The sequence below is a fragment of the Charadrius vociferus genome, unplaced genomic scaffold (genome assembly GCF_000708025.1).
Source record: "Charadrius vociferus isolate BGI_N301 unplaced genomic scaffold, ASM70802v2 scaffold176, whole genome shotgun sequence".
Lineage (NCBI taxonomy): Eukaryota > Metazoa > Chordata > Aves > Charadriiformes > Charadriidae > Charadrius > Charadrius vociferus.
In genome coordinates, this window is record NW_009648961.1 from 131,362 (window position 1) to 154,277 (window position 22,916).

Sequence of the window (22,916 nt, forward strand, 5' to 3'; positions counted from 1 at the left end):
CCTGTAGTTCCCTGGGTCTTCCTTCTTTCCCTTTTTGAAAATAGGGGTTATGTTTCCCCTTTTCCAGTCGGTAGGAACCTCGCCAGACCACCACAATTTCTCAAATATGATGGCTAGTGGCTTAGTGACTTCATCTGCCAGTTCCCTCAGGACCCACGGATGTATTTCATCGGGTCCCATGGACTTGTGCACCTTCAGATTCCTCAGGTGGTCTCGCACTTGATCTTTGCCTACAGTGGGCCGTTCTTCATTTTCCCAATCCTCGCCTTTGCACTCTGTGTCATGGGCAGTACGGCCGCAGTCCTTGCCAGTGAAGACTGAGGCAAAAAAGTCATTGAGTACCTCAGCTCTGTCTCTGTCCCGGGTAACCAGCTCTTGTGTTTCCTTCAGGAGAGGGCCCACATTTTCCCTAGTCTTTCTTTTCTTGCTGACATACTCAAAGAAGGATTTTTTGTTTGTCTTAATGTCCCTGGCCAGATTTAGTTCTATCTGGGCTTTAGCTTGCCTAACCTGATCCTTGGCTGCTTAAACGATTCCGCTGTATTCCTCCCAGGCTACCTGGCCCTGTTTCCCCTCCCCATAGGCCTCCTTTTTCCTTTTGGTCATGTCCAGGAGCTCCTTATTCATCCATGCAGGCCTCTTGGCTTTCCTACCTCCCCTCCTCTTTGTAGGGATGAATCGCTCCTCAGCTTGGAGGGAACATAAAACTTTTTCTTCTTTCTTTCTTCCTTCTTCTTTCTTTCTTTCTTACCATGAGCAAGTTTGCTGATGACATAAAACTGAGAGGAGTGGCTGACACGCTGGAAGGATGTGCCACCATTCAGCATGACCTGGACAGGCTGGAGAGTTAGGTGGAGAGGAACCTTATGAAATTCAACAAGGGCAAGTGTAGGGTACTGCACCTGGGGAGGAATAACCCCATGCATCAGTACAGGTTAGGGGCTGACCTGTTGAAGAGTAGCTCTGTGGAAAGGGACCTGGGAGTCCTGGTGGACAATGTCATGACCATGAGGCAGCAATGTGCTCTGGTGGCCAAGAAGGCGAATGGAATCCTGGTGTGCATCAAGAAGAGTGTTGACAGCAGGTCGAGGGAGGTTATCCTCCCCCTCTACTCTGCCCCGGTGAGGCCGCATCTGGAGTATTGTGTCCAGTTCTGGGCTCCCCAGTTCAAGAAGGACAGGGAACTGCTGGAGAGGGTCCAGCAAAGGGCTACAAAGATGATTAGGAGATTGAAACATCTCTCTTATGAGGAAAGGCTGAGGGAATTGGGTCTTTTTAGTCTAGAGAAAAGAAGATTGAGGGGGGGATCTCATTAATGCTCATAAATTCTTAAAGGGAGGGTGCCAGGGGGATGGGAACAGTCTTTTTTCAGTGGTGCCCTGTGATAGGACAAGAGATAACGCGCACAAAATTGAACATAGGAAGTTCCATCTTAACATGAGGAGGAACTTCTTTACCTTGAGGGTAGTGGAGCACTGGAACAGGCTGCCCAGAGAGGTGGGGGAGTATCCCACTCTGGAGACATTCAAAACCCGCCTGGACGCTGTCCTGTGCAACGTGCTATAGGTGACCCTGCTCTGGCGGGGGGGTTGGACTAGATGATCTCCAGAGGTCCCTTCCAACCCTGACCATTCTGTGATTCTGTGATTCTTGTAGTTTATCCATATGTGATAATTTTAATATATTTTGATCATTTGCTTTAAGATTTTAAACAACTCAGAAAAATTTGTTTTCTTTGACATTCTTTTGGGGGTTATTACAAGCATATTTCAGCTCTGTCCCAATGTATTTTTTACCCAACAGGTTATTTTTTTTCTCAAATTACTAACCAACTCTGAGATGCATTTTTTCCATCAAAAGGGTTTCATTCTCTTAGCATGGCAATTAGGTTGATTATTTCTAAGTGTAGACAGATCCAGTCATGCTAATGGAGTTAATTACTTCTGTCACATTAAAACGGTTGGGAGGGATTTGCCTAGGCAATAGCTGTGCCATTTGCCACAGCTGTCTGTGGGTTGGTAAGCATTGGACAGCCTGATTCGTACAATGATTAATGTCTCGAGGAACTTTGCCAGGCACCCAAAAAACTTTGTATCTTTTTTTTGCGATATTTGGAGGAAATTACAAATGCTGGCATACTTTCAGAAAACAACAATTCAAGGGCTCTCCAAGATGTCTTGAAAACAGGTGAGCACTCAACAGGGGAGCTCCCAATCTATTTGCCAGAAGCTTGCTGTGTACCATAGAATGGCCAAAAAAGCTGCTAAGGAAACTTCAGAATGTGCTAGATTAAATAATGTTTTGACAAAAAAAAAAAAAAAAAAAAAGGGAAAAAAAAGAGATTTAGAGGAAAATGGCGAAGTTCTATAAAATCAATAGAGACAAAGAAAGATTGTTGTGTGGACTGAAGGTCTTGATGGCAGTGTGGTGGGTTGACCCTAGCTGGATGCCAGGTGCCAACCAAAGCCACTCTCACTCTCCCTCCTCAACTGGACAACGGAGAGAAAATATAATGAAAGGTTCAATGGGCTGAGGTAAGGACAGAGAGATCACTCACCAATTACCATCACGGGCAAACCAGACTCGACTTGGGGAAATTAGTTTAATTTATGACCGATCAAATCAGAGGAGGACAAAGAGAAATAAAAAATAAATCTTAAAAAACATTCCCCCCACCCCTCCCTTCTTCCTGGGCTCAACATGACTTTTGATTTTCTCTACCATCCTCCCTCCAAGTGGCACAGGGGGATGGGAAATGGAGGTTGTGGTCAGTTCATCACTCATTGTCTCTGCCACTCCTTCCTCCTCAGGGGGAGGACTCCTCACACTCTTCCCCAGCTCCAGCATGGAGTCCCTTCCACCAGAGGCAGTTCTCCATGAAATTCTCCAACATGGCTTTCCCACAAGCTGCAGTTCTTCAGGAACTGCTCCAGCATGGGTCCCTTCCACAGGGTGCAGTCCTTCAGGAACAGACTGCTCCAGTGTGTGTCCCCCATGGGGTTAGAAGTCCTGCCAGCAAACCTGCTCCAGCATGGGCTCCTCTCTATACGGTTCCACAGGTCCTGCCAGAAGCCTGCTCCAGGGCAGGCTTCACATGGGGTTACAGCCTCCTTCGGGCATCCACCTGTTCCAGTGTGGGGTCCACCTGGACTGCAGGTGGATAACTGCTCCACCACTAACCTCCATGGGCTTGCAGGGAGACAGCCTGCTTCACCATGGTCTTCAGCGTGGGCTGCAGGGGAATCTCTGCTTTGGCACCTGGACGACCTCATCTCCCTCCTTCTTCACTGGCCTTGGTGTTTGCAGAGTTGTTTCTCTCACATATTCTCACTGCTCTCTCTGGCTGTAATTGCACAGTTGGGGTTTTTAAACGTAATTCCTTGTTTTATGAATAATAGCTTTCTACTTAACAAGCAGATTCTTTCCAATAACAATTTTCAAAGAACCTCAATTTTTGCATTTTTTACCAAAATGATTCACTGATATCCAGGAAAGCTCAATAAATATTACATTTGATACAAAAACTTGTCTTTTCACCCAGTGCTCTCGAACCTAGGAAGAACACCAAGACTGTTGAATCTCCCTAAGGATCATAACCCTCAAAAGGGAAGTGAGACAGGTAAACTTAGGAGAAATGAATCTGGGTTGTGCCCCTTACTATTATTGTGGAAAATATTATAGTAATATTCTAAAATATTATACTGCAGGAAAGGGTATTCTTGGAGACTGAAGTACCAGCTTTGGGTAGCTGTGCCAGTCCATAGTCCCAGAAACATCTACAAGATGGTGAGACAGCATCATTCTTAGGAAGAAGAATGACCTGTAAGGCACCGTATTGTCTTTAAGAGGACTTGCAAACATGGTTGATCCTCTAAAGCTGTCAGAGGAAGAATGAGTCCTGCTCTGTCTGCTGCAGAGCCTGTGCAGGAGCACCACAGCTATGAGCAGACAGATATTACATGGTATACAAGAACCATCAGGAGCAGAGCATGAGACAGAGGTCTTCTGCCATTTACTACCTGCTGTTGCTACTCCTGGAATAAGCCCTGCTTCTTCTCATCTTGACACATCTCAATCACTCCACTACATGTGTCTCGGTTACATTTTCCATTCTTTCAAAATGCTGATGGGCAATTGTTAAAACTACTGGTAATAAAATTACTATAAAGCGTAGTTTGCAAAGACTCAGAATTTAACCAGGACTCAAACCTGGTTATTTTTTCTTCAAAGCTTTCTTTTCATAGAGAAAATTGCTTGTATTATCAGTCTTTCTCCATTTCCTTTTTACATTGTTTAAATTGAAGATTTTTTAAAATTATATAATCTATTAAGAATAATGTCTTTCCTCCATATGAAACTGCCAAGCTCTGTTCTTCTCTCTTTCTCACACTCTCATTTTTTAATCACTCTGAGATTTCCACTGTACCTGACATGAACATTAGTGTTATTCAGCACGCACTCTGAATTTTATGGAGCACAATTTAATTTTGCATATATTTCTTGATGAATGCTCACATTGAACATTTCTCTTCTTCCTTTACTGCCACTTTTTTCTCTGCTGCTCCTGTGAGAGACAGATCCTGTAGTGACTAACTCCCTTTCAATGAAATTTTGAACACCCACAGATTGCCTTAAATCCAATGGAAGTTATGCACTCAATATCTTATTTTTTAAAGACTAGAATACTAGGACTTTTTTTTCCTTAAATGCTAACTGTAAGGGTGATGTGCCACATCAAAATTAAAATACCTTAAAATATTAGGTATCACGCAACTAAATTCATGAAAATGACAGCATGAAATGTTTCAACATTAGGTTAATTCAGTTTCCTCTACTTTCACGAACCACTTTCAATTTCTTTTGTTTTAAGAGAAAACTTTCAAATATAGAGCTGTGTATAAAGGCAGATGACAACAGAGCTATTCTTTCACTTGTCTGACATCTTTCACTATCTAGATTCAGGGCATTAAAACAAAGAAGAAATAAAAATTGGCTCATCATTTCTAGACATGTTAAAAAATCCACGAAAAGCAAGTTCCTTAAAAGTAGTAGCATTTTGTTGGACTGAAGGGTTTTTTTCTGGAAATACTTACGAAACTAACCAAGGATCTAGAACTTGCTGAACGAGGGAGGAGTGAAATGACCAAAGATATTCTGTATGTAAAAGGTGAGGTGGGTGGAAACAGAAGGAAACATTTCTATTGCCTAGAGACAATAGTGTCATGCCAGTGCCTCACCTAATTTCATTCCTTACAAGGAAAGACTTCAAAGATCTGTTCCTGACCTCAGGGTCACTGGCATGATTACACTGTACTGGTTTGTGTCACTGGGCCATGATCAAGACGTTTGCCTGGAAATACCTTTTCTGGCACCAGCCAGATAAACTGTTATGTGTCTAAAAGTGGTTTGCTGGCAAAGCACCTCTACCCACTAATCTAGAAATAGTGCCATGGTGAGATGCTATGAATTTCTTCTTCGTGGTCTTTACTTATTAGAGAAGGAAGATTAACTTTTCCAGTCAAGATGACTAACTGCCAAAGGACACACTTCAACACCAGTGGCATGCACCTGAGCTTAATAAAAGCTGCCAACAGACCTCAGAAATTCTTATTCGCTCCAGTTAATGGCAGCATTGTTTGAATCTGTGTCATTATAAAGTTAAGAGAATAGATGTACAGGGCTTACAAAGCTGAGGGAAGACATTTAAAGCCATTCAAGACTCTGCAACAAAATGAGGCAGAAATAAAAACATACTTTTACCATGTCGTTATTGGGCTACATTTCCAAAGACAAGTTGCAGAGACCAGAATTTGTTGGCTTTTTCCTTCTTTATGTTACCTGGAGAGTTTGGAGGGAAAGACATGGTTTGGTCTATCTGAAGACAAGCTGTCCAGCACAAACAAATCAAAATTCCCTTTTCCATTTGGAACAAATTAATTGCTATTATCTTAATTGTTTTCCCTGTGTGACTATAATTACAACAGCATAGTGTAACACTGTCTTCTGACTTCCAGATAAGACTTTTCCTAAATGGTGTAATCCCATCATTCCCTTTGGCTTTTTGGCAATTCCTTAAACTACTCTTGAAAAAAAAATCTTGTAACTGACCAAAAAATAAAATAATTCCAGGACCACTTCCATTGAATAAAGTTCCTTGTTTCAACATGACTAACGATGGCATTATCTAGCCCCTGCAGTCTATATCCAGTCAAACAAAACAAAACACTAAAAGAGCTTTTACAATAATTTTCCCCAGAAAGTATCTTCTATTTTATGGAAATGTTTCCAAATTAGAAACATTTTGACTATTTCTATTTCTAAATTCTCTGAAGTACTTCAATTTTATAGGGTGAAAATTAAACAACTGTTACTGCTTATTCTGTGCTTCTGTTAGCACCCAACTGTTTCCCAACAGCAGGGCATCTGACTTAGGGCATCTGATTATGACCATGTGATATTTTGCAAACTGAAATCTTTTTCTCCATAAAAGTGGATAGAGGTGGTATCTGGGCTCATGGGGTGAATATTGGTACATGCTGACATGCTTTATCACTTAGTAATTTTTCTGTCAATTTTCAAAGACTTCCCGCTACAGTTGATGTTGATTTTTATTTTTCAGTCTTCAAATCACAGAAACTACTTGATCATGAGTGACCATTCAACAGTTATCATGAGGAGACCATTCTGTTCATTCTATACCTCTGAAGAGAAATTAATGTGCTTTGGAGAAAATTCTTTGCTTTAAGAGTAAGCTCAAAATTTCGTGGCTAAGAGCAAGTTAACACCAGCACAATTTTTTCATCATGTGGAATTTGTCGAGGTCTGCCCCCTCCAGTTATGTTATTTGCTAGATATTTTGCTCAGAAATAATCTTTAAATTACAGAAAAAAAAAACCCACAAGTAAAAGCTGTTTTGACAGGAAAATTTCCACAGTAGAGAAGTTTGTCACTGAAAAGGGAGGTGTCTCTGGAACTGACAAAAGCAATCTTAATGCCTTTAGCTGTTGTTCAAAGCACTCATGGGAGATAGGTGAAGTTCCATAAATAAGTTAAGTGCCTAACTTCAAACTTGGAGTTCATTCAGTGTGCCTTTACAGATTACAGTTTCTAGCTGATGATCTCTTTATCTCTCCTGCACTCTCTCCAGTCAATGTCCTTCCTGGAAAGGCTTCCAAGAACTGTTCCAGACTGCAGACTACCACAGATAAACCCCTTTCTGTGCCAACAAAGCAGAGAGATTTCTTCCCCAAACTAATACAAAAGTCTTGTCAAAGCATTCCAGCATTGTGTTTCCACTGGAAGAGTAGCACCTTTTTCGTTCATCTTGAGTTTGTACTTCATGTCACCAGAAGATATTATTGTGAAGACGAGCTGTCCAACCAGCTATTCTCCAGCTCATGTAGGTGCATGCTTTCTTGCCTAAGAGTAGAATTTCACATTTTTCCTTTCTGAATATCCTATGTTTTTTTCAGACCACTTCTGAATCTGCTAAGCTGACTTTGAATTCTGCCACTGTCCTGGCAGTTTCTTCCAGTTTGGCGCCTTTTGCAAATGTAATGAAGTTCCAGTAACTCATCACAAAGTTAGTGGGAACAATACTGAATAGTACTCTCAATGATAAATATGTACAGAATCTCGATAAACTCAATTCAACAGAAAAGCATTAATAATTACCCTTACAGCACAATTCTGCAGTAACTTTTGGACTCATTTTCCTCTACCCAGTTCCCATATTTTAACAGTTCTTCAGTTTTGACTATCTCACTCTCCTTTGCTTATGAGAATTTAATGTGAGGCAGGGTACAATTCATCTTGTTTCAATTTAAATGTCTTCAATGCAGATGTCTTTTCACTCTGTGCTGCCTTTATAGTTCACAGAGAGCAGGCACTTCGAGCACACAACTCCTCTGCCCTGTTCTAAATAACTTTCTTAAGATGATGTGGGTTGCTTTCTAGAAATTCTTATTTTTGTCCATTGACTCTGAAAAGGATGATTAAACTGAATGTGTATGTCTAGACTGTGGGTGTCTACATATGGTCGCATTAACTTTACCCACAGTCTCACAAGTGTTACTGAAGTCAGGTTACTTCTATCACCTGCCATATCTACAGAACCAGTCACAAAGATAACTTTGGTTGGATTGATTCAATTTACATGACAACAGAGACCTTTGAAAACCTTTTACAACTGAATTAATGGACTCAAAGCTACTTACCATCTCAAAAACTATTTTAGGGATGTTCCTGCAAATATTTTGGTAACTAATGGTGTAAGCATTACTAAGGACTCTCTTCAGACATGCTTTTGTTCTTTAAAAAAAACCCCTAGATTTTAGATTCTTTTAACATGACATATAAAATTAAATAGAAAAGAATGCAGGAATCAAGAAAAAAATTAAAATTTCAAAATTACTTGTCCCCTTCAGCAATGAAGAAAACAAAATCCTACATGAAAGTTTGTTTCTCCTTGGTTATTGTCTCCCTTTCAACATACTTGTTTCCATAGTTAAAATATGAGGGGAATTTTAACAGTAGTCTTAAAGAACAAAAAGAGGAGTTGGAGTAGCTTTTGTTAGGAAAGGCAGAACCTAACTCTGGTGTTCTTGTGGATATAAACCAGAATTATGCCCTGAACGTTAATTCCTGCTCCTGCCCTGCTCTGTTCTCCTAGAAAATAAGTGGAGTACTTCTTGCTGCCAAAATATATATTCTCTTCATAGAGAAGAGGGCAGAGGAAGGAAGAGGAGGGAGGGTTTCATCCTCCAATCAATTTATACCACAACGTTTTTCTCATAAAACTGGTATTAACATTTTATGAGATCATTTCTATTTATACTTCAAAATAAATCAAAATATTTACTGTTAAAAAATACAAAACCATTACACAGTCAAAGTTCTGTGTCCACTTCAGCTACAGCAATTAATGTTTGAGAAAGTTACATATTTGCCTTGTGATGTGATGGCCAAAATATACAAGAAAAGCAAGGTTTGTATAAGAAATAACATGATTATTAGACCAGAGTATTTATCTGCACAAAACAGACAAGCTTTCAGGAATTTTTCCTTCTTGCATGCTATTATTATTATTAACATTAATATTTGCCATATAAGCAACAGGCACATTTGTATGTCGTCCCAAAAAATATGGCTTTGAAAACTATCCACTCTTCACAATAGAATAGTTCTATAAACCTTTTATAATTTGTTGTAGTAAACAGTACATATTGCATAGTACATAAAATTTTGGAGACAGATAAGCAATTGTTAATATAATTTGTGTTATAATCCACTTACAGAAAGCTTTATTCGACTTTTGGAGAGTGGAATGTGTCTGAAAACTGCCATGAAAGCTTTATTTCCTTGTACATAAACTGTCAATAATTATAAATTCCTCCTAATCACAGAAATAACAAAAGCTTTCCTTTCTGTTTTAACAAATTTTAGTGATATTTTAAAATCAATTGTTTCAGCCCTAGAAAAGATTGTGATTTTTTTCCGTGCTGTTAGTAGAAGCAATTTAACTGCCTATAATTAGACCTTATAGATCTTTTGCAGCTCTCTGAACATACAGTTTCTACTGATTTGAATGAGTCCGGCACAATGAACATCTTCAAGAATGCTTGCCTGAACTCAAATATTTTCTTAATATTTCAAATACTAAATTTAGTAGACTTTTTGAATTAATATGTTTTTCCTAATCCTATCATTTGTTCCTTTTAGTATATGCATAAGAACAAAGAGAAGAAAAAACTTACATGAAAAATAACAAAACAATCAAAGTAAAAAGATGGTAAATCATGAAATGTTAGATTCATAGTGTTGTCTCCCTTCCTGAGTAATGAGACTTCTATATTAGGGCACGGACTCCCTGCTCTATTTCATCACCAAGAGTAAAAGCAGCCTGTAAAATCAGCTTAGCTGAGATATCCATTAGTTGGCTAAAAACGAGGGAGATTAATTTCACCCTAGCCTTTCTCTGCCTCACTTCCCTGTCTAAACTAGTGGAAAATGTAGTTTTCTACTGCCTCAATATTTGTACAGATGAGAAGTGGACAGGTCTTAGCTGAGCATGGCACGCTGCCCTTCTGGGAGTAAAGAGGCGCTTCAGCGAGCTTGAGGGAGCTGTGGTCTCTCACTCTGCTCCCTTGAGGTGGTGATTTGTTTCTGCTAGATTTTACCATCTTTTCTTACTTCTCTGAGCTTTGACTTACAGAGCATGAAATGGCCCTACACAGGGAGAAAAGACACAGATTCCTCTTCCTTATCTTTACTTCTACAAGCACTTCTGATCTCAAACCTGAACTCTGCACATGACCAGATTCTGGTACGTAATCTGCTGCTTTATTCAAATTAAATAATATTCTGTTTTAGAAATTGTCCACAGGATTTTCTCCCCTTCTCTCCCTCTGGTTTTGTGGTTTTATTCTCCTTTTTCTTTTTGTATTTGGAAACATGGTGTAACAAGCACAGAAATACTGGTTTACCCAGCTTCTGATGTAATTTTCAATGTTTGAGCCTCCTGCAGCAAGTCCGTGTACAGCCTGCAGGAACGCTGCTAGTCACCAGTGCCTTATGCTGTCCTGGGTGGGTGCACACACTGCACATTGGAGGTCCATTTGGGAGTGGAGCAGATGGTACTGAGAGGAGGAAGCTGCAGGTGGAACCTCGTAGGACGCATTTTGTAGAGCTACACCACAACTGTGTTGTCAGTTTTGACTCCTGCAGCTGTCAAGAGAGTAAATCTTGACAATGAAAGAAGATGGTTCTCGTTTCTGAGCAATCTGTTCTTTTAAAAACTTTGCATATTCATTAATTCAAAACCTTTCACAATTATGTATATTTCCTGCACTTTATTCTCCTTTTAATATTTTTTCTTGACTTGAAAGTAATTTAATGTTGTGCAAGGCATTTACTTATTGCCAGGTATCAAACAGTTACCTGCGAAACAAAAAGATCATCTCTGTTTAATACAGACAGGTCTTACTGTTTCCTTAGCAAGTAACATCATAGATTATTATCACAACTGAAACCAACATGGGAATGACGAGGCACCAGGTAATTTCATTGCTAGTCTTTTCTGCAGGAGATTGGATTCATACCAAGATGAACGGAGAACATAACCTGCTTTTTGAAGTTCAATCCATCCATTCATGTAGGCGAAGCAACCATGCAGTAAAAAACAATTATCTTAACTAATAATTTATCTCAGAACAAAAAGGCTTGATTCTCACAGTAATCAGGGCCATCTTCGGTACACACAAAATAAATACTTGCATATGAGTGAGAATAACTGAGTATGATCAATAAAATGTGTGGATTTACCTTTTTCTGTAGAGAACATACAGTTCTTTCTATCATCCATTTCTCACAGGGAAACTTCCCTATGAGAAAGAGTGCTTGTAAAAAGAAAATTGTTTTAAGGAGTTTTCTTATGCGCACATGTGAATGAATTACAAAAAGACACTGTTGAATGTCATGTAGCTAGAACTTCAAATCCCTGCAAGAGGCATACTTACCTAGCAGGGCCCCGAGCCCCACTAGTCTTTTAATTAAAAGAGACAAAATATTTTGTCAGGGGCTAGCTCAAGTATATGAGAAATGATGAGCTAGAGCACAGGTCATCCCTCCGTGAATATTTTAATTTTGGCTTGAGGTGATTTGCGCAGAGCTGGTTTTCCTCAAAGATCCATAAGCCCCAGTGGACACAGCTGTGAGCAACCTGCTGCAGGTGGCTGTGGTTGGTGCAGGGGGGTTGGACTGCGTGATCTCCAGGGGTCCCTTCCACCTCAGCCATTCTTCAATATCTGTGGTTCCACCATTTTGTACCTGAAAATCATCACTCACAAAAATGTCTTCTAATAGATATCTTAAGAGTGTCTTCTGTGGCTATAATACAACACGCGTGAAAGAGCTTAAGGTGTGAACTTATATTTTGGGGAAATGTAATTAAAAGTAAAAAGCAAATGCTTGGTAGTGCTAACTTATTATCTTTATTTTTACTTGTTCAGGTACACAGGTTGAAGACTGTCTCCAGAGCCATAAATTATGAACAGAATTCTTGGAAACATCCTTGATGAAATGTTTTGGACTGTACAGTGAAGGCTTATACACCTTTTCAATAGCAACCAAAATCTTTAAATTTCATTGTGCCTAAAACCAGATTGAAACAAGGTTCATGAAATAGGAATATGAGAAAAATCTTCAGAAAGGCATAATATGTGTCTCAGGAAAGCACTCGGAGACATCATCAGCTTTTGTATTTGCACTTCAGCCCCAGGACTATCTTAGTATGGTGGCAAAAGTCTAACCTCGGTTTTGTCTAGTAAAATGCTATGAAGTGATAAAGAATGTTATATAGAGGGAAGAGAAGCAAAACAAGGAAGAGTATTTTCTGAAGAGGTAACTCACATCATTGTCTTTAAAAAATGTTTGATGGATTTTCTTTTCCTCTGGGTTTATATCTACACAGAAACAGACATTTTCTGGTGAAGCCATGACAGAGTTTGGCCTTTTATATAGTTTGAAAACCTGCATATGTATTTATATATAACTGACCTGGAAGTAGTTTGCATTCCACATAATAACATAGGGATGATGATCAGGACAGATATTTCACCATTTGAAGCAACATGAAGAAAAATATTCATGTACCTTACGGACAATATTTGAGACAGCATTAAGATTTGAAAGGAAAGAGATTAAAAGATTACCTCTGGGATCAAGGTATTCTTCAAAATCCCCAAAATTTCAAATTGCTGTGCTTAAAATTAATTGGCTAATTGTACTAAAACTAACAAAAGCAGACATTATCTATGTGGCAGACTCCACTGTGACTGCTCACTGTCTCACAGCCTTGGGGAAGAGTAATGTCTGGGATGTCTCACTGTAAGCAATAATCCAACAAAGGTACATTTGCACATGCAAAGTGAACTAACAAAAATACCTAGGAAATGGCAACAATAATTTCTTATTTTCCTAGTAGTATCAACAGGGAAATACCTGTAACAAGCCGGAGATAACTACTGACATCCATATATTCTCTCTTATATCACCAGTTGTGAAACTTGAGCAAGTCCAAGATATTTGTATAATTCAAGCATCCTAAGACTTTTAAACAGTTTTAACCAATTAACTGGTCAGTGTTGTATCATTATTTCCCAACACGAATCATCTGCCTTTTTTACCCCTTTGATTTAACTTGTAAATTCTTTGTACCAAAGATAATCTTTCTGCTTATATTTTTCTTTTTTCTTTTTTTATTTTTTTACAGTGTCTGGACAGCAAAAATGAAGAATTACAGTTCTTTAAGTGCAATGATAATGACAACCACAACCAGAGTCTTCTCAACAGAGACTAAATCAGAAAAAAATAAATTATTCTGTATAGTTTTCTACTAAACAATTAGAAAGAAAATCAATATCCAGACATGGTTCCATAACCATTTCCTTCTTTAAAAGCATTTAATATATACTTTCTGAATAGCATACTGACAGACACCTGCATCATTGTATTGGACTTGCACAGCCACAAATTCATGTGTGGACAACATGCGTTGTCTTACATAAAGCTCCAATGAAGAAAAGCGAATGGATTAATATTTCTCCTTTCCTGCTCTGACATTCAAATTAACTAAGATCAAACTAGCTAATTATTTTAGAAATGAGGAATGTGCACAGTTTTTTTATAAAGATAGAACAGTTTGGATGGATTTATTATTGTTATTAGAGCTATATCTTAGTGCGAAGATGAAGATTAGTCAGCAAAATTTTTTAAAATATCACTTTTAAAATTAGTTATATATGGTCTTTTTTTTCAACAAAACTGAATTGAGCTCCATTTCTTTAGTACTTAATCCATTATCAATGGTGACATTGTTCTATTTGCCATAAGCAACAAGCTGAGAACTGTGTGACTACACCTGTGAGCTCCATTTTATTTTGTGAGCACCATGCCGTATTTTAACTGCCTTGTTTCTTGCAGTCTTCACTATAATAGTCTCTTCTTTTTTTCTTTATTTTTCAATTAGAACAACCTTCTTATTTTGTGGCTGATATCTACAAACTAACAGCTTTTTAAAGCATTTAATTTTTAATTTACTTTTCCCCAGTGAAACAAAAAAGTTTGTAATTGTCAGTGAATGTTGATAGTACCTTGTTACTGTGTAAGGCTGAGGAAAATGTTAACTGGCTGAAAAAAAAAAATGCGTATGACCATCTGTGAGATGGAAGGTATTCTGTTGCTGCATGCCAGTAGACCAGATCTGGAAGATGGAAAGGACTTTAGAGATTTCAACTCTTGACCAAGCCCAGGACTTACAGTAACAGTGATATAAAACAGCATTACATGTCAAATTTCTAATGCTAGTTTGCTAGTTTGTTTCTTGCTTTCTCAGAGGTTTCTAACTCTCTATGGTTTTAAAAAACAACTACTTCTGCACTTTAGAACTCCCCCTGTGAAGCCTACCTGCTTCAGTTGCCAAAGGGGTTAGCCGCACGTTTTGAGCCTTGAGCCAGGGGTCTTTTATCACCTTGTGGAAGCCAGGGCCCCAGCTGGCCAAGACTGTAGGTAGTCCTACTTCTCAAGAGTTAGAAATTGCCTTTCATAGCGTGTGCAGTTACATACAGCAGAGAGCACACGGAATGACATTAGTGCCGGGTGTGAGCCAAGAATTCCCATGTGAGTGACATTTACCCTCGTGTTTGGACCTCTCAGTAGGATACACCTTCTTTACAGCATGAAGGGTAGTCAACCCTGTAGCTATTTAATCTGCCTCCACTCTCACCTTTCATGTCCAGTTTGGGCGCATTACCTCTGCCTTAAATCCTCTCCACAAGGATGCAGTGGATGACACAACATGGATAGCCGGGGAAATTCAAGATTAGGAAAATTCAGCAATGTAAGCAGGATCAGAAGATGAGAACAGAGCCAGAGAGAGAAGCAAGGCAAAAGACATCCTGTTATTCTGTCCTAACCATTAGAACTATCTCTGTCTTTTTATGGTGAGTTAGTGTAACTGAAGTGTACTATTAGACTTAGACTGAAGTGGTACAATTGCAGCATAATGCGGACAGTCTTATTGACTATTGAAATTCTTTTTTAACAATGAAAAGGTAATAAAATCCAGAGTCTTCATTTATTTTCTGTGTTGAAGACCAGTATAAATTATATGCCTCGGTCTGGATTATAGTAATTTAAGCAGAATGACATGTTAGTTGTACATAAATTGTACTAACTGTCAAAGGTCTGTACATGATACATTTAGTAGCAGTGTTCAGTGAGCAGAGCAAGCTCAGAATGTGGCTTTAATACAGTACATTCAATAGTTGGCTAAATCACTGATACGATGCAGGGTATTTTGGCATTTGAAATTACCAGGAAAAGTAAACACATTCATAACTGAAAGAAAGCTATACAGAGTAACCATTTTACAGGAAAAAATAATCAATAATAAATTCTTGATTGGTAGGTTTGAGTTATCAAAATTAATTACATAATAATGATTCCTTTCATTAACCATAAGGTTGACAAGGAAATCAGAGGAATGGACATTGAATAGCACTTACTTCAGTTTCAGAATAAATTTACCCCAAAACTGAAGTTTGAAATTCCACAGCTGGATAATGGTTCTTATGATTTACTCCATAAGGACCATATTCTGCTCTGCTCTCGTAAGACCCCACCTGGAATACTGTGTCCAGCTCTGGAGCCCCCAGGATAAGAAAGACATGAACCTCTTGGGGCGAGTCCAGAGGAGGGCCACGAGGATGATCCGAGGGCTAGAGCACCTCTCCTGTGAAGATAGGCTGAGAGAGTTGGGGTTGTTCAGCCTGGAGAAGAGAAGGCTGCCGGGAGACCTTATAGCAGCCTTCCAGTACCTAAAGGGGGCCTACAGGAAAGGCGGAGAGGGACTCTTTGTCAGGGAGTGTAGCGACAAGATAAAGGGTAACGGTTTTAAACTGAAAGAGGGTAGATTTAGATTAGATATTAGCCAGAAATTCTTTATCGTGATGGTGAGACACTGGAACAGGTTGTCCAGGGAAGTTGTGGATGCCCCATGCCTGGAAGGGTTCAAGGCAGGTTGGATGGGGCTTTGAGCAACCTGGTCTAGTGGGAGGTATCCCTGCCCATGGCAGGGGGGTTGGAACTAGATAATCTTTAAGCTCCCTTCCAACTCTAACCATTCTACAATTCAATGATTCTATGGTTTCACTGTTGTCCTTTTTGCCTTTCAAAAGATTTGGTGAATGTTTCCTACTTCTATCCATGTGACAAAATGGCAGCAACAAAATCTTGTATGTTTTTACCCTTTTCTTTTAAGGACTACTTAATATCAACACTTCAATGCTTTAAAATACCCTGTGTAAAGTACAGTTCACTGCTTTTCTTTTACGTGATTAATGAATGTTTATATTGAAAGAGTCATATATTCATTCCTCATACTGTTCATTTCAAATGTGATGGAGGTATATGTAATTTAAAGCAAAAGTCAGAAAAGTCCCTGGTTCTGGTCACAGTAATTGAGCAGATACAATTGTTCACAACTTTGCCTACTTTCTAGTCTAATATTTTACCCTTACGAATCAGAAATCAAGTGGTAAGGGTCAATCTGATAACATGCTGTTGCTAAATTGTGTTTCACTTTGTAATGTATTTTTAGTCACTACTCTGCAGGAAGAACTCTGACTGATGTTTCTATAGATATGGTGGAATAGCAACTTTATCTTTCTTGATTACAAAGCTCAATGAAATGTCAGACATGTTTGATCCTCCACAGCCTTGTACATTTTTTAGTTTTCTGCATTATTCTGATACAGTAACATTTTTCACAGAGTTTAAATAGGTCACAAAGTTTAAATAGGTACAAATAACCCCACAGGGCTGTTGGAAATCAGGATCTTTTATGCAGAGAGTGCTAAAAAGCCGTTCATGAGGCATGTCTGCAGTGAGATCAAAATCAGTTCATCTTTCAAATTTCAGGGGAATGAGAGTATACATTGTTAAATCAAGAAAACTGTGAGTAAGCACTGAAATATAGCCAGGAAAATTCTCATTATGGAACAAAGCACACAGAGTCATAAGCATTTTAATAAACTAGTAGCAAACAAACAAAAAAGTTAAAGATAGCAAAATGGAATAAAAGTAGTTTTAAGTACATGTCTATTTTACATTCTTTTCTAAGTATGCTTCTCACACCTTAAGAAAGTTATTTCACTTTTCTGGTCAGTGTTAGTTTAAGTCACTGTTGTTTGCCTCTAGGAGATATTACCAGGAGTAATCAGAATTTTTAGTTCTAGCAGCAGTGCTGGTATTTGATAAGCATCCTCAGGAGATGGCACACAGTGCCAACTTTTCTGCATTTAGTCCCTGCGATGTAGGCATAATAACACTGGTTTTAAGACTGGAGGCACCTTAAGCATCATGTTAGCAAATATTTCGATTTCATTCTTCTTAGACTTAAGTATGGCAGCAGCTGTGACTGAAAAATTGTCTGTAGTCCTAGGTTTCAGATACCGTATTTCAGTTTTAACTCATGAGTCTCCCAGAAAAGTCTTTAACCTTTAGGCCTTTTTGTTCCTGGTTATGTGTTCAAATTTCATGGGTATTAAACTTAAACATACATTTCATCCACAACCAGTTTTATAAAGCAACTGGTATGGTCATGTCCCCTGTATAAAATTTGATTAATTCTATATTGTGTTCACTCCATTTCTCCTTTTATTCTACCTCCTACTTCATCACTTTTCCTCTGCAACTTCTTCCAGAGTCTGAACTTATTCCTCATATTCAGAAGGTACAGTAGTTAAATCTTCTCTTCTGTGTTGCAATACAAACTATTTGCTATCTTTTCTCCTTCCTCCATTTAAATATATCAAAGATTAAGCACCACACAGTGTTGAAAGATGTGCCACTGTGACACTCGCAACAAAAGAAGATCCCCTAGAATTCAATAAATAAAAGACATTTTACGTTTAAGTCAGTAAAGACATGATTGTTGGTAGTTATAGAAGTAGGCAAGGGTGGTAGAGCGCTACCAAGCCAAACTCACTGGGTGTATAGATAACAGTGTGTAAATAAGTCTCTAAGCACTGTATGATTCAGTCTGATGTTCTTGTTGCCTACTTCATCTCACTCTTTTTTTTTCTCCCCAAATGCTCAGTATTTCTGTTCAAAGAGGCTTCGTTCACCTTAGTGCTCCATCAATGACTGTTTTCAGGCAGGAGCACAAAAGCATCGACTGCTAAATTGCCTGCAGCCTTCCTAGGGTCCCTCTTAGAGCAGACTTGAAGAGTTTCCTTAGGCCACAGTGTCTCCTTTCTTAACACCGTCTCTCAGTGTGTGTGAGCATTTGTTTGGGGCACCTGAGCCCTGTGTCACACTCCTGGCAGCAGACCCTCTGTTATTAGTGTCTCTATAGTTGGCAACATCAGAGAGGACGTTACTGATCAGCTAGTCCTGTTGCTGTACAGCTCCTACATTTGGTGCGGGAGATTTCTGTCACCTAATTTTACCTTTCTGAAAGTTTCTTCTGACTTCCCTCCAAAACACGGGATCCTCTTTACCAAGGTTTTTCAAACTTTTTTTTTTTTCCCTCAATGATTTTTTTTCAAAGTTAATAAAAAATAATTTCTGTAAAGTATGTCCTCACATGCAACCGAGTCCCTCAGTCGGAATTTACATGACTACTCTGGGATTATTTCCAGAGCTGTCCGAACATCTTCTGATGTTTTTCAGCTGTGTTTTAAGGTTTCAACATTTGAGCTACACTGAGGAAAACATATCCACTGTTTAAAATTCTGCAGTTTCAGTATGCCCAAGGCCTGTAAAATCTGTTCTCTCATGTCACTAATAAAGTTTTTATCTTCCTCTCTATTCAAGCAGCTGCTTCAATGGTTTTGCAGAAATTTAAATCTCTCACACTCAAAAATTGCTGTCTCTACCAATGTTTTCTTCATCTTTTCTTTCCTTGGGTTCCTGTCCAACCTTTCAATTCACCCTTTTTCCCCTTTTAAGTCCTCTTCCACTTTCTTTATATCCTTTTTAAGGATATAAGTTCCAGCATAGGAACAATCTTTCCCATTCTCTGCACCACGATGTGCAAAGTCTGCTCTTTTTTTATTGTTTTGTTAGAAACCAAGCCTAAATACAAGAAAAAAGGTTGTACTTCATTCAGGCATTAGAGAACCATTAACCTGAAACAAATGTATAAGGAAAAGAAAGAAATGAGACCATTTAAAAATAGGGTTAATATTCATTTCCCTGAATAATGGATACATTGACCTTTAAAGAGAGTTGATTCTAGACAGTACTGTCGGCTTTTCATCTTGTTTTCTCTTTATACCTACATAATTCCTCTTCTTTAAAATGCAGTGTACATCTGTGCTTTGCTACAGTTGCAGCACAATTTCCAGCTTTTAACTTTTTGTTTGACCCTTTCATTTTTTCTAAAAGTTCCTTTTTAATGAAAATGCTTTTATGTTCATTAAATGTCAGAGCAGATTCAGGAAAGAGGAAAAGCAAAAATTAATACAAAATGCATATATATATGCTTACAAGTCATGTTAAGATTCTGTCCTCTATACTGAATTCTTTATTATAGGCTTTCCTATTTTTTCTTTTTCTTTCTCTTTTTTCTTATTCAGAAATCCAGAGTCCTGAAAAAAAATGTAATTTAGTTTTCACAGTGGATAGCTGATTTGAGAAGTGAGGTATGTTGGCCTTTTCTTTTGTTGTGTGTTCTCATCTAACTGAATATTCATTGGAAGTAGATGCTTGTTTTATGATAATCACATGAAATAAAACTGCAGGTTCTATCAGAGCCCTCTTCGAAGAATTACATCACAAGGGGATTTTGTCTGTGCTTCAAACATACCTTGAACAAAACTTTTTTGAAAATTTCTTATTTTTCTAAGCTTATTGAAGTAAGAAACATATGAGAACATCATATCATCTAGTCTGACTCTCTATATACAACAGGTCAATAAGGTTGACACAAACACTTCATAATATATAAAGATTTATTTAAGCCAGACGTTTCAGTTCTCAAATTGCTGCAGGTAGAGGTAAAGACAAACTAAAGCACGATCAGTGCCTTAGGATTCTTCATGGTTGGAAAACTGTTCTGGTGACATGATGCCAGCAGGCAAATCATGTCTGACACAGCAATTCTTCTTCCTTCTCTGTTTCCTCATACAATGTCTACCAAGCCTGGGAGAAAATTTCCTTATTTATGCAAAGCCAGCACCCGGTCCTGCCCTGGGTGAGTTATGCACTGCAGAGATTCTCTGTGTTGCACAGTTGACCCACACGACTCTCTGAATATGAATGGATACCTGGATTTTATATATATGTATATGTATGTATGTATGTATAAAGAAACAGCAATTGCTTATTTGATTTCTGTCCACTACTTCATCAGATCAATTTCAAAAAGGCTGACTGAGCTAGAAGCATCCAGACTGGAGAAAGAGATTGCCCTGGAGGCTCAGGCAGGGAGAGGGCTACAAGGTGTGATGGGCAGAGAGGCACAACCTGGAGTTGAGATCCACCAGCTCCTGTGGGGCGGCCAAGGCTAAGAGGCTCTGCAGACCTTAAGAGCCTATGGAGAGATTAAACCTATGTCAATATTTGTGGTACCAGGCACTGCATTCAGCTGGCATGGAGCAGTCCCTGTCTGCCCAGTCAGACTCTCTGACCCTCTGAAACAGAGTGGCTGAGTCCAGTGCATCTTTTGGGAACGGTCTTCAGCTTTGCTGGCTCTGGAGCCACACCTGGGGTTTGTGAGGGATGGCCTTGGTCAGCATGGAGCACACCACTCCAGTGGTTTGGCTATGCAAATGACTGACTCCCAGTGCCCAGGAGGGTTCCCTCAAGCGGTTTGATGTGTCAATATAGGCTCAGTGTCTGGGACTGGAAAGGGTGACAGGGTGAAAGAAATTCTCTAGGTAGCAGTTTGCTGCCATGTGGAAGCTGCTGTGTAACTCCATGGAAGCAAGGACATGCAATGCAGGCTGGGAGGGAGCTGTGTAAAGCTTAATAACTTTATTTTTAGTTTCCATTTTATCTTCCTTACTTTGAGTTTTTTGTTATTTCAAAAGTGTTTTGTTCTTCATATAATAAGATGTGGCTTTTTATATTTAAAGGCCTTTAGACTTTCTTTAGAAACTGCTATAGGAGAGGCAGATTCACATCCAAGCCCTGGCCAGCTAGTCCCGTCAATCTCTGTTAGTTGAAAAAGACACAGAGAAAAAGACAAGAGAAGTACCACAGACCATCTGCACACAGGAGAAAATAAGACTTTTTCCTACTCCTGCCAGAACCCTGCTAAGTCCCAAAGGGTAAGATTTAAAAGTGTTTGTCTAACAATGCAACTTCCTATTTTTTTCTGGCAAGATACTTTCTCATTAGAAACAAAGGGCTGTAGGATGGTATTGAAGGTTTTTTCACTGGTGGGAGTAATTTAGGATTTAACTTCCACAGCCTTTCTTGTTTGGAAAGAAGTTAAGAGAAACTTAGGGAGGACTTACCATCAAACAGAACAGTTTATGGCATTTAAAACAATCCCAATCCCATGTTCCATTCCTTGCACTAAAAGTCCAGCTTTACAAAGGGCCAAATGAATTCCATTTACAGCATAGCACTTTGAAGCTTTGGGTGTTTTTGAAAAATAATAGGCTATGCACTTTTAAATTGTGAGTGCCGCAGCTTCAAGTGACTCTGAGAAACCCATATTCATGATTTAAACATTATTTGGTAGATCGCTGTTTTGAGTCCTAAAGCCTAGCTGCAAAACATAGTGAAGCCAATAGGACTCCTTTTCCTGACAGGACAGACTTTGATTAGACAGTTTTACAGCCAATTTGAAACTTTCATGATAATAAGTCTTAAAGTGCCTTAAAATATTTTTTTCTTGCATTTCGTGTAAACTTTTTTATTTTAAATGTGAGCGGCTAGTGATGAGAAATATCTTCTGGAGACATAATAAAATGCTTTTAGAGGCATGTCAAACTCAGAGCTCTGAAATTAAAAGTGTACCACATAATGTCATCTCAGGTTCACATCTTTATTAAACAGACAACAGAGGCTGGTATACAGAGGTGTCTCAGTAGTCCTGATCTCAGAGCAAATGGTCAAATTCCAGAAACAAAGAGCAAAAAGATCACATTACTTTTTCCCTCTTTACTTTTTAAGTACTAGAAACGTAGTGCTTTCCTTAGTTTATGATAAATGCTGAGGTGGAAGCTTTTCTTAGCAGGCTTTTTGTTTCATACTATTGCTGACAAGACAGCTACTTCTCATTCCGTCTTTCAGAACTGGATATCAGTATTCTTCCACAAAACAAATAATCATCTCACTACTGGCCAATGTCATTTGCTTTTCTGCCAGAAGTAGGCAGTGTGTACTCTAAGCCAGAACTGTGCTGGTGTGTGTAACAGTTCAGAGATTGCCTGTCTGCTGTGCTGAGCCCTTCTGTGTCTTCAGTCTCCCAGGGCTCGCTTGTCTCCACCGTCCTAGACACTTGGGCCTATCTGCCATTGCAGCGAGAGCTTCAAGAGAAAAAAAAGATTACTCACATTGTTCTCTGAAAGTACCTCAACCCTTTTCATAACAAGGTTCAAAAGAACTACTGCAAGTGGGAAGCTTGGCAGCATGCCTTGGGAATGCTGCAATTCAAAGATTTCTAGGTGATGTCTGAGAGATGCAGTGTAACCATATACCCCAGCAGGCCGGAAACTCCCAACATTTTCTGCTCTCACCACAACAGGCAAATTTTTAAATTCCATGGCTTCACTCATGTATTTCTTCTGGCAGAAGCCAATGTAAAGATGGCACATTCTTATGTGTAGATGTAGCTCTGCTTGGATATTTTTGTACTTTGATAATATTAATCCTATAAGCTACATTTATCGTTTATGTCA